We start from the raw sequence: 9,419 nt of genomic DNA on the forward strand, positions 1-9,419 counted from the left end.
GTGGGTAAGAGGGTGGGTTTCCCTGTTGTGCCCCCTTCGATAGCTCAGTTGGTAGAGCGGAGGACTGTAGGATGCTAAAGGCAGTTATCCTAAGGTCGCTGGTTCAACTCCGGCTCGAAGGATGTCTTTATTTCTATTCTCTATTTGCTGAAGAACTGTTGCTTGAATTTTAGAGAGATGCAAGTTATGCAATTTCTGAGATGACATTGAATTGGCCTTTCTCTCCATTGGGTCAAACATCAAGACATGACTAGTTATCAGGCAAAACTGAGTTACAAAGTTTAAGGTACCCTTGAGCATTTGAGCAAACGCAAATAATTTGACACAGGTAGTGCCTTGTCAGGGTGGGTTTCCCTGTTGTGCCCCCTTCGATAGCTCAGTTGGTAGAGCGGAGGACTGTAGGATGCTAAAGGCAGTTTTCCTTAGGTCGCTGGTTCAACTCCGGCTCGAAGGATGTCTTTATTTCTAGCCTCTATTTGCTGAAGAACTGTTGCTTGAATTTAGAGAGATGCAAGTTATGCAATTTCTGAGATGACATTGAATTGGCCTTGCTCTCCATTGGGTCAAACATCAAGACATGACTAGTTATCAGGCAAAACTGAGTTACAAAGTTTAAGGTACCCTTGAACTTTTGAGCAAACACAAGTAATTTGACACCAGTCTTGCCTTGTCAGGGTGGGTATCTCTGTTTTGCCTCCTTTGATAGCTCAGTTGGTAGAGCAGAGTACTGTAGGATGCTAAAGGCAGTTATCCTTAGGTCGCTGGTTCAACTCCGGCTCGAAGGATGTCTTTATTTCTAGCCTCTATTTGCTGAAGAACTGTTGCTTGAATTTAGAGAGATGCAAGTTATGCAAATTCTGAGATGACATTGAATTGGCCTTGCTCTCCATTGGGTCAAACATCAAGACATGACTAGTTATCAGGCAAAGCTCAGTTCCAAAGTTCAAGGTACCATTGAACTTTTGAGCAAACGCAAGTAATTTGACACCAGTGTTGCCTTGTCAGGGTGGGTAAGAGGGTGGGTATCTCTGTTTTGCCTCCTTTGATAGCTCAGTTGGTAGAGCGGAGGACTGTAGGATGCTAAAGGCAGTTATCCTTAGGTCGCTGGTTCAACTCCGGCTCGAAGGATGTCTTTATTTCTAGCCTCTATTTGCTGAAGAACTGTTGCTTGAATTTAGAGAGATGCAAGTTTTGCAAATTCTGAGATGACATTGAATTGGCCTTGCTCTCCATTGGGTCAAACATCAAGACATGACTAGTTATCAGGCAAAACTCAGTTCCAAAGTTCAAGGTACCGTTGAGCATTTGAGCAAACGCAAACAAATTGACACCAGTGCTGCCTTGTGAGGGTGGGTAAGATGGTGGGTTTCCCTGTTGTGCCCCCTTCGATAGCTCAGTTGGTAGAGCGGAGGACTGTAGGATGCTAAAGGCAGTTATCCTTAGGTCGCTGGTTCAACTCCGGCTCGAAGGATGTCTTTATTTCTATTCTCTGTTTGCTGACGAACTGTTGCTTGAATTTAGAGAGATGCAAGTTTTGCAAATTCTGAGATGACATTGAATTGACCTTGCTCTCCATTGGGTCAAACATCAAGACATGACTAGTTATCAGGCAAAGCTCAGTTCCAAATTTCAAGGTACTGTTGAGCGTTTGACTAAATGCACATGCTTTGACACCAGTGTTGCCTTGTCAGGGTGGGTAAGAGGGTGGGTTTCCCTGTTGTGCTCCCTTCGATAGCTCAGTTGGTAGAGCGGAGGACTGTAGGATGCTAAAGGCAGTTATCCTTAGGTCGCTGGTTCAACTCCGGCTCGAAGGATGTCTTTATTTCTAGCCTCTATTTGCTGAAGAACTGTTTCTTGGATTTAGAGAGATGCAAGTTATGCAATTTCTGACATGACATTGAATTGGCCTTGCTCTCCATTGGGTCAAACATCAAGACATGACTAGTTATCAGGCAAAGCTCAGTTCCAAATTTCAAGGTACCGTTGAGCATTTGAGCAAACGCAAACAAATTGACACCAGTGTTGCCTTGTCAGGGTGGGTAAGAGGGTGGGTTTCCTTGTTGTGCCCCCTTCGATAGCTCAGTTGGTAGAGCGGAGGACTGTAGGATGCTAAAGGCAGTTATCCTTAGGTCGCTGGTTCAACTCCGGCTCGAAGGATGTCTTTATTTCTAGCCTCTATTTGCTGAAGAACTGTTGCTTGAATTTTAGAGAGATGCAAGTTATGCAAATTCTGAGATGACATTGAATTGGCCTTGCTCTCCATTGGGTCAAACATCAAGACATGACTAGTTATCAGGCAAAGCTCAGTTCCAAATTTCAAGGTACCATTGAACTTTTGAGCAAACGCAAACAAATTGACACCAGTGTTGCCTTGTCAGGGTGGGTAAGAGGGTGTGTTTCCCTGTTGTGCCCCCTTCGATAGCTCAGTTGGTAGAGCGGAGGACTGTAGGATGCTAAAGGCAGTTATCCTTAGGTCGCTGGTTCAACTCCGGCTCGAAGGATATCTTTATTTCTATTCTCTATTTGCTGAAGAACTGTTGCTTGGATTTAAAGAGATGCAAGTTATGCAATTTCTGAGATGACATTGAATTGGCCTTGCTCTCCATTGGGTCAAACATCAAGACATGACTAGCTATCAGGCAAAGCTCAGTTCCAAATTTCAAGGTACCGTTGAGTGTTTGACTAAATGCACATGCTTTGACACCAGTGTTGCCTTGTCAGGGTGGGTAAGAGGGTGGGTTTCCCTGTTGTGCCCCCTTCGATAGCTCAGTTGGTAGAGCGGAGGACTGTAGGATGCTAAAGGCAGTTATCCTTAGGTCGCTGGTTCAACTCCGGCTCGAAGGATGTCTTTATTTCTATTCTCTATTTGCTGAAGAACTGTTGCTTGAATTTAGAGAGATTCAAATTGTGCAATTTCTGAGATGACATTGAATTGGCCTTGCTCTCCATTGGGTTAAACATCAAGACATGACTAGTTGTCAGGCAAAGCTCAGTTCCAAATTTCAGGGTACCATTGAACGTTTGAGACTATGCAAACAAGTTGACACCAGTGCTGCCTTGTCAGGGTGGGTAAGAGGGTGGGTTTCCCTGTTGTGCCCCCTTCGATAGCTCAGTTGGTAGAGCGGAGGACTGTAGGATGCTAAAGGCAGTTATCCTTAGGTCGCTGGTTCAACTCCGGCTCGAAGGATGTCTTTATTTCTATTCTCTGTTTGCTGACGAACTGTTGCTAGGATTTAGAGAGATACAAGTTATTTAAAATCTGAAATGACATTGAATTGGCCTTGCTCTCCATTTGGTAAAACATCAAGACATGACTAGTTATCAGGCAAAACTCACTTCCAAAGTCTAAGTTACTGCTGAGTGTTTGACTAAATGCACATGCTTTGACACCAGTGTTGCCTTGTCAGGGTGGGTAAGAGGGTGGGTTTCCCTGTTGTGCTCCCTTCGATAGCTCAGTTGGTAGAGCGGAGGACTGTAGGATGCTAAAGGCAGTTATCCTTAGGTCGCTGGTTCAACTCCGGCTCGAAGGATGTCTTTATTTCTAGCCTCTATTTGCTGAAGAACTGTTTCTTGGATTTAGAGAGATGCAAGTTATGCAATTTCTGACATGACATTGAATTGGCCTTGCTCTCCATTGGGTCAAACATCAAGACATGACTAGTTATCAGGCAAAGCTCAGTTCCAAATTTCAAGGTACCGTTGAGCATTTGAGCAAACGCAAACAAATTGACACCAGTGTTGCCTTGTCAGGGTGGGTAAGAGGGTGGGTTTCCCTGTTGTGCACCCTTCGATAGCTCAGTTGGTAGAGCGGAGGACTGTAGGATGCTAAAGGCAGTTATCCTTAGGTCGCTGGTTCAACTCCGGCTCGAAGGATGTCTTTATTTCTATTCTCTATTTGCTGAAGAACTGTTGCTTGAATTTAGAGAGATGCAAGTTATGCAAATTCTGACATGACATTGAATTGGCCTTGCTCTCCATTGGGTCAAACATCAAGACATGACTAGTTATCAGGCAAAGCTCAGTTCCAAATTTCAAGGTACCATTGAACGTTTGACTAAATGCACATGCTTTGACACCAGTGTTGCCTTGTCAGGGTGGGTAAGAGGGTGTGTTTCCCTGTTGTGCCCCCTTCGATAGCTCAGTTGGTAGAGCGGAGGACTGTAGGATGCTAAAGGCAGTTATCCTTAGGTCGCTGGTTCAACTCCGGCTCGAAGGATGTCTTTATTTCTATTCTCTATTTGCTGAAGAACTGTTGCTTGAATTTAGAGAGATTCAAATTATGCAATTTCTGAGATGACATTGAATTGGCCTTGCTCTCCGTTGGGTCAAACATCAAGACATGACTAGTTGTCAGGCAAAACTGAGTTACAAATTTCAAGGTACCCTTGAGCATTTGAGCAAACGCAAATAATTTGACACAGGTAGTGCCTTGTCAGGGTGGGTAAGAGGGTGGGTTTCCCTGTTGTGCCCCCTTCGATAGCTCAGTTGGTAGAGCGGAGGACTGTAGGATGCTAAAGGCAGTTATCCTTAGGTCGCTGGTTCAACTCCGGCTCGAAGGATGTCTTTATTTCTAGCCTCTATTTGCTGAAGAACTGTTGCTTGAATTTAGAGAGATGCAAGTTATGCAATTTCTGAGATGACATTGAATTGGCCTTGCTCTCCATTGGGTCAAACATCAAGACATGACTAGTTATCAGGCAAAGCTCAGTTCCAAATTTCAAGGTACCGTTGAGTGTTTGACTAAATGCACATGCTTTGACACCAGTGTTGCCTTGTCAGGGTGGGTAAGAGGGTGGGTTTGCCTGTTGTGCCCCCTTCGATAGCTCAGTTGGTAGAGCGGAGGACTGTAGGATGCTAAAGGCAGTTATCCTTAGGTCGCTGGTTCAACTCCGGCTCGAAGGATGTCTTTATTTCTATTCTCTATTTGCTGAAGAACTGTTGCTTGAATTTAGAGAGATGCAAGTTATGCAATTTCTGAGATGACATTGAATTGGCCTTGCTCTCCGTTGGGTCAAACATCAAGACATGACTAGTTATCAGGCAAAGCTCAGTTCCAAATTTCAAGGTACCATTGACGATTTTAGACTACGCAAACAAGTTGACACCAGTGCTGCCTTGTCAGGGTGGGTAAGAGAGTGGGTTTACCTGTTGTGCCCCCTTCGATAGCTCAGTTGGTAGAGCGGAGGACTGTAGGATGCTAAAGGCAGTTATCCTTAGGTCGCTGGTTCAACTCCGGCTCGAAGGATGTCTTTATTTCTAGCCTCTATTTGCTGAAGAACTGTTGCTTGAATTTAGAGAGATACAAGTTATTTAAATTCTGAGATGACATTGAATTGGCCTTGCTCTCCATTTGGTCAAACATCAAGACATGACTAGTTGTCAGGCAAAGCTCAGTTCCAAATTTCAAGGTACCATTGAACGTTTGAGCAAACGCAAGTAATTTGACACCAGTGTTGCCTTGTCAGGGTGGGTAAGAGGGTGGGTATCTCTGTTGTGCCTCCTTTGATAGCCCAGTTGGTAGAGCGGAGGACTGTAGGATGCTAAAGGCAGTTATCCTTAGGTCGCTGGTTCAACTCCGGCTCGAAGGATGTCTTTATTTCTATTCTCTATTTGCTGAAGAACTGTTGCTTGAATTTAGAGAGATACAAGTTATTTAAATTCTGAGATGACATTGAATTGGCCTTGCTCTCCATTTGGTCAAACATCAAGACATGACTAGTTGTCAGGCAAAACTGAGTTACAAATGTCAAGGTACCCTTGAGCATTTGAGCAAACGCAAATAATTTGACACAGGTAGTGCCTTGTCAGGGTGGGTAAGAGGGTGGGTATCTCTGTTGTGCCCCCTTCGATAGCTCAGTTGGTAGAGCGGAGGACTGTAGGATACTAAAGGCAGTTATCCTTAGGTCGCTGGTTCAACTCCGGCTCGAAGGATGTCTTTATTTCTAGCCTCTATTTGCTGAAGAACTGTTGCTTGAATTTAGAGGGATGCAAGTTATGCAATTTCTGAGATGACATTGAATTGGCCTTGCTCTCCATTGGGTCAAACATCAAGACATGACTAGTTATCAGGCAAAGCTCAGTTCCAAATTTCAAGGTACCATTGAACTTTTGAGCAAACGCAAGCAAATTGACACCAGTGTTGTCTGTCAGGGTGGGTAAGAGGGTGGGTTTCCCTGTTGTGCTCCCTTCGATAGCTCAGTTGGTAGAGCGGAGGACTGTAGGATGCTAAAGGCAGTTATCCTTAGGTCGCTGGTTCAACTCCGGCTCGAAGGATGTCTTTATTTCTATTCTCTATTTGCTGAAGAACTGTTGCTTGAATTTAGAGAGATGCAAGTTATGCAAATTCTGAGATGACATTGAATTGGCCTTGCTCTCCATTGGGTCAAACATCAAGACATGACTAGTTGTCAGGCAAAGCTCAGTTCCAAATTTCAGGGTACCATTGAACGTTTGAGACTATGCAAACAAGTTGACACCAGTGCTGCCTTGTCAGGGTGGGTAAGACGGTGGGTTTCCCTGTTGTGCACCCTTCGATAGCTCAGTTGGTAGAGCGGAGGACTGTAGGATGCTAAAGGCAGTTATCCTTAGGTCGCTGGTTCAACTCCGGCTCGAAGGATGTCTTTATTTCTATTCTCTGTTTGCTGACGAACTGTTGCTAGGATTTAGAGAGATACAAGTTATTTAAAATCTGAAATGACATTGAATTGGCCTTGCTCTCCATTTGGTCAAACATCAAGACATGACTAGTTATCAGGCAAAACTCACTTCCAAAGTCTTAGGTACTGCTGAGTGTTTGACTAAATGCACATGCTTTGACACCAGTGTTGCCTTGTCAGGGTGGGTAAGAGGGTGGGTTTCCCTGTTGTGCTCCCTTCGATAGCTCAGTTGGTAGAGCGGAGGACTGTAGGATGCTAAAGGCAGTTATCCTTAGGTCGCTGGTTCAACTCCGGCTCGAAGGATGTCTTTATTTCTAGCCTCTATTTGCTGAAGAACTGTTTCTTGGATTTAGAGAGATGCAAGTTATGCAATTTCTGACATGACATTGAATTGGCCTTGCTCTCCATTGGGTCAAACATCAAGACATGACTAGTTATCAGGCAAAGCTCAGTTCCAAATTTCAAGGTACCGTTGAGCATTTGAGCAAACGCAAACAAATTGACACCAGTGTTGCCTTGTCAGGGTGGGTAAGAGGGTGGGTTTATCTGTTGTGCCCCCTTCGATAGCTCAGTTGGTAGAGCGGAGGACTGTAGGATGCTAAAGGCAGTTATCCTTAGGTCGCTGGTTCAACTCCGGCTCGAAGGATGACATTGAATTGGCCTTGCTCTCCATTGGGTCAAACATCAAGACATGACTAGTTATCAGGCAAAGCTCAGTTCCAAATTTCAAGGTACCGTTGAGTGTTTGACTAAATGCACATGCTTTGACACCAGTGTTGCCTTGTCAGGGTGGGTAAGAGGGTGGGTTTGCCTGTTGTGCCCCCTTCGATAGCTCAGTTGGTAGAGCGGAGGACTGTAGGATGCTAAAGGCAGTTATCCTTAGGTCGCTGGTTCAACTCCGGCTCGAAGGATGTCTTTATTTCTAGCCTCTATTTGCTGAAGAACTGTTGCTTGAATTTAGAGAGATGCAAGTTATGCAATTTCTGAGATGACATTGAATTGGCCTTGCTCTCCGTTGGGTCAAACATCAAGACATGACTAGTTATCAGGCAAAGCTCAGTTCCAAATTTCAAGGTACCATTGACGATTTTAGACTACGCAAACAAGTTGACACCAGTGCTGCCTTGTCAGGGTGGGTAAGAGAGTGGGTTTACCTGTTGTGCCCCCTTCGATAGCTCAGTTGGTAGAGCGGAGGACTGTAGGATGCTAAAGGCAGTTATCCTTAGGTCGCTGGTTCAACTCCGGCTCGAAGGATGTCTTTATTTCTAGCCTCTATTTGCTGAAGAACTGTTGCTTGAATTTAGAGAGATACAAGTTATTTAAATTCTGAGATGACATTGAATTGGCCTTGCTCTCCATTTGGTCAAACATCAAGACATGACTAGTTGTCAGGCAAAGCTCAGTTCCAAATTTCAAGGTACCATTGAACGTTTGAGCAAACGCAAGTAATTTGACACCAGTGTTGCCTTGTCAGGGTGGGTAAGAGGGTGGGTATCTCTGTTGTGCCTCCTTTGATAGCCCAGTTGGTAGAGCGGAGGACTGTAGGATGCTAAAGGCAGTTATCCTTAGGTCGCTGGTTCAACTCCGGCTCGAAGGATGTCTTTATTTCTATTCTCTATTTGCTGAAGAACTGTTGCTTGAATTTAGAGAGATACAAGTTATTTAAATTCTGAGATGACATTGAATTGGCCTTGCTCTCCATTTGGTCAAACATCAAGACATGACTAGTTGTCAGGCAAAACTGAGTTACAAATTTCAAGGTACCCTTGAGCATTTGAGCAAACGCAAATAATTTGACACAGGTAGTGCCTTGTCAGGGTGGGTAAGAGGGTGGGTTTCCCTGTTGTGCCCCCTTCGATAGCTCAGTTGGTAGAGCGGAGGACTGTAGGATACTAAAGGCAGTTATCCTTAGGTCGCTGGTTCAACTCCGGCTCGAAGGATGTCTTTATTTCTAGCCTCTATTTGCTGAAGAACTGTTGCTTGAATTTAGAGGGATGCAAGTTATGCAATTTCTGAGATGACATTGAATTGGCCTTGCTCTCCATTGGGTCAAACATCAAGACATGACTAGTTATCAGGCAAAGCTCAGTTCCAAATTTCAAGGTACCATTGAACTTTTGAGCAAACGCAAGCAAATTGACACCAGTGTTGTCTGTCAGGGTGGGTAAGAGGGTGGGTTTCCCTGTTGTGCTCCCTTCGATAGCTCAGTTGGTAGAGCGGAGGACTGTAGGATGCTAAAGGCAGTTTTCCTTAGGTCGCTGGTTCAACTCCGGCTCGAAGGATGTCTTTATTTCTAGCCTCTATTTGCTGAAGAACTGTTGCTTGAATTTAGAGGGATGCAAGTTATGCAATTTCTGAGATGACATTGAATTGGCCTTGCTCTCCACTGGGTCAAACATCAAGACATGACTAGTTATCAGGCAAAGCTCAGTTCCAAATTTCAAGGTACCATTGAACTTTTGAGCAAACGCAAGTAATTTGACACCAGTGTTGCCTTGTCAGGGTGGGTAAGAGGGTGGGTTTACCTGTTGTGCCCCCTTCGATAGCTCAGTTGGTAGAGCGGAGGACTGTAGGATGCTAAAGGCAGTTATCCTTAGGTCGCTGGTTCAACTCCGGCTCGAAGGATGTCTTTATTTCTAGCCTCTATTTGCTGAAGAACTGTTGCTTGAATTTAGAGAGATTCAAATTATGCAATTTCTGAGATGACATTGAATTGGCCTTGCTCTCCATTGGGTCAAACATCAAGACATGACTAGTTGTCAG

The 9,419-nt window shown here is 44.5% G+C and overlaps 1 protein-coding gene and 28 non-coding genes across 29 annotated transcripts in view; 28 read left to right on the forward strand and 1 right to left on the reverse strand.

Moving 5' to 3' along the window:
- Window positions 1-9,419, reverse strand: part of fbln2 (fibulin 2) — a 152,809-nt gene that overhangs the window by 63,025 nt on the left and 80,365 nt on the right. The gene's annotated exons all lie outside the window — the stretch shown is intronic.
- Window positions 34-122, forward strand: trnay-gua (transfer RNA tyrosine (anticodon GUA)). Its single transcript is given in 2 exon segments — window positions 34-70; window positions 87-122. It is a non-coding gene; the product is annotated as a tRNA-Tyr (tRNA).
- trnay-gua (transfer RNA tyrosine (anticodon GUA)) lies at window positions 366-454 on the forward strand. Its single transcript is given in 2 exon segments — window positions 366-402; window positions 419-454. It is a non-coding gene; the product is annotated as a tRNA-Tyr (tRNA).
- On the forward strand, window positions 697-785 carry trnay-gua (transfer RNA tyrosine (anticodon GUA)). The gene is given in 2 exon segments: window positions 697-733; window positions 750-785. It is a non-coding gene; the product is annotated as a tRNA-Tyr (tRNA).
- trnay-gua (transfer RNA tyrosine (anticodon GUA)) lies at window positions 1,040-1,128 on the forward strand. Its single transcript is given in 2 exon segments — window positions 1,040-1,076; window positions 1,093-1,128. It is a non-coding gene; the product is annotated as a tRNA-Tyr (tRNA).
- Window positions 1,383-1,471, forward strand: trnay-gua (transfer RNA tyrosine (anticodon GUA)). Its single transcript is given in 2 exon segments — window positions 1,383-1,419; window positions 1,436-1,471. It is a non-coding gene; the product is annotated as a tRNA-Tyr (tRNA).
- Window positions 1,726-1,814, forward strand: trnay-gua (transfer RNA tyrosine (anticodon GUA)). Its single transcript is given in 2 exon segments — window positions 1,726-1,762; window positions 1,779-1,814. It is a non-coding gene; the product is annotated as a tRNA-Tyr (tRNA).
- trnay-gua (transfer RNA tyrosine (anticodon GUA)) lies at window positions 2,069-2,157 on the forward strand. The gene is given in 2 exon segments: window positions 2,069-2,105; window positions 2,122-2,157. It is a non-coding gene; the product is annotated as a tRNA-Tyr (tRNA).
- On the forward strand, window positions 2,413-2,501 carry trnay-gua (transfer RNA tyrosine (anticodon GUA)). The gene is given in 2 exon segments: window positions 2,413-2,449; window positions 2,466-2,501. It is a non-coding gene; the product is annotated as a tRNA-Tyr (tRNA).
- Window positions 2,756-2,844, forward strand: trnay-gua (transfer RNA tyrosine (anticodon GUA)). Its single transcript is given in 2 exon segments — window positions 2,756-2,792; window positions 2,809-2,844. It is a non-coding gene; the product is annotated as a tRNA-Tyr (tRNA).
- On the forward strand, window positions 3,099-3,187 carry trnay-gua (transfer RNA tyrosine (anticodon GUA)). The gene is given in 2 exon segments: window positions 3,099-3,135; window positions 3,152-3,187. It is a non-coding gene; the product is annotated as a tRNA-Tyr (tRNA).
- On the forward strand, window positions 3,442-3,530 carry trnay-gua (transfer RNA tyrosine (anticodon GUA)). Its single transcript is given in 2 exon segments — window positions 3,442-3,478; window positions 3,495-3,530. It is a non-coding gene; the product is annotated as a tRNA-Tyr (tRNA).
- On the forward strand, window positions 3,785-3,873 carry trnay-gua (transfer RNA tyrosine (anticodon GUA)). Its single transcript is given in 2 exon segments — window positions 3,785-3,821; window positions 3,838-3,873. It is a non-coding gene; the product is annotated as a tRNA-Tyr (tRNA).
- Window positions 4,128-4,216, forward strand: trnay-gua (transfer RNA tyrosine (anticodon GUA)). Its single transcript is given in 2 exon segments — window positions 4,128-4,164; window positions 4,181-4,216. It is a non-coding gene; the product is annotated as a tRNA-Tyr (tRNA).
- Window positions 4,471-4,559, forward strand: trnay-gua (transfer RNA tyrosine (anticodon GUA)). The gene is given in 2 exon segments: window positions 4,471-4,507; window positions 4,524-4,559. It is a non-coding gene; the product is annotated as a tRNA-Tyr (tRNA).
- On the forward strand, window positions 4,814-4,902 carry trnay-gua (transfer RNA tyrosine (anticodon GUA)). The gene is given in 2 exon segments: window positions 4,814-4,850; window positions 4,867-4,902. It is a non-coding gene; the product is annotated as a tRNA-Tyr (tRNA).
- On the forward strand, window positions 5,157-5,245 carry trnay-gua (transfer RNA tyrosine (anticodon GUA)). Its single transcript is given in 2 exon segments — window positions 5,157-5,193; window positions 5,210-5,245. It is a non-coding gene; the product is annotated as a tRNA-Tyr (tRNA).
- trnay-gua (transfer RNA tyrosine (anticodon GUA)) lies at window positions 5,500-5,588 on the forward strand. The gene is given in 2 exon segments: window positions 5,500-5,536; window positions 5,553-5,588. It is a non-coding gene; the product is annotated as a tRNA-Tyr (tRNA).
- On the forward strand, window positions 5,843-5,931 carry trnay-gua (transfer RNA tyrosine (anticodon GUA)). The gene is given in 2 exon segments: window positions 5,843-5,879; window positions 5,896-5,931. It is a non-coding gene; the product is annotated as a tRNA-Tyr (tRNA).
- On the forward strand, window positions 6,185-6,273 carry trnay-gua (transfer RNA tyrosine (anticodon GUA)). Its single transcript is given in 2 exon segments — window positions 6,185-6,221; window positions 6,238-6,273. It is a non-coding gene; the product is annotated as a tRNA-Tyr (tRNA).
- On the forward strand, window positions 6,528-6,616 carry trnay-gua (transfer RNA tyrosine (anticodon GUA)). Its single transcript is given in 2 exon segments — window positions 6,528-6,564; window positions 6,581-6,616. It is a non-coding gene; the product is annotated as a tRNA-Tyr (tRNA).
- Window positions 6,871-6,959, forward strand: trnay-gua (transfer RNA tyrosine (anticodon GUA)). The gene is given in 2 exon segments: window positions 6,871-6,907; window positions 6,924-6,959. It is a non-coding gene; the product is annotated as a tRNA-Tyr (tRNA).
- Window positions 7,214-7,302, forward strand: trnay-gua (transfer RNA tyrosine (anticodon GUA)). Its single transcript is given in 2 exon segments — window positions 7,214-7,250; window positions 7,267-7,302. It is a non-coding gene; the product is annotated as a tRNA-Tyr (tRNA).
- Window positions 7,479-7,567, forward strand: trnay-gua (transfer RNA tyrosine (anticodon GUA)). Its single transcript is given in 2 exon segments — window positions 7,479-7,515; window positions 7,532-7,567. It is a non-coding gene; the product is annotated as a tRNA-Tyr (tRNA).
- trnay-gua (transfer RNA tyrosine (anticodon GUA)) lies at window positions 7,822-7,910 on the forward strand. Its single transcript is given in 2 exon segments — window positions 7,822-7,858; window positions 7,875-7,910. It is a non-coding gene; the product is annotated as a tRNA-Tyr (tRNA).
- On the forward strand, window positions 8,165-8,253 carry trnay-gua (transfer RNA tyrosine (anticodon GUA)). The gene is given in 2 exon segments: window positions 8,165-8,201; window positions 8,218-8,253. It is a non-coding gene; the product is annotated as a tRNA-Tyr (tRNA).
- Window positions 8,508-8,596, forward strand: trnay-gua (transfer RNA tyrosine (anticodon GUA)). Its single transcript is given in 2 exon segments — window positions 8,508-8,544; window positions 8,561-8,596. It is a non-coding gene; the product is annotated as a tRNA-Tyr (tRNA).
- Window positions 8,850-8,938, forward strand: trnay-gua (transfer RNA tyrosine (anticodon GUA)). The gene is given in 2 exon segments: window positions 8,850-8,886; window positions 8,903-8,938. It is a non-coding gene; the product is annotated as a tRNA-Tyr (tRNA).
- trnay-gua (transfer RNA tyrosine (anticodon GUA)) lies at window positions 9,193-9,281 on the forward strand. The gene is given in 2 exon segments: window positions 9,193-9,229; window positions 9,246-9,281. It is a non-coding gene; the product is annotated as a tRNA-Tyr (tRNA).

Source organism: Halichoeres trimaculatus, unplaced genomic scaffold, assembly GCF_033239565.1.
Source record: "Halichoeres trimaculatus isolate MK-OKI-2021-1 unplaced genomic scaffold, fHalTri1.1 fHalTri1_scaffold_1, whole genome shotgun sequence".
Lineage (NCBI taxonomy): Eukaryota > Metazoa > Chordata > Actinopteri > Labriformes > Labridae > Halichoeres > Halichoeres trimaculatus.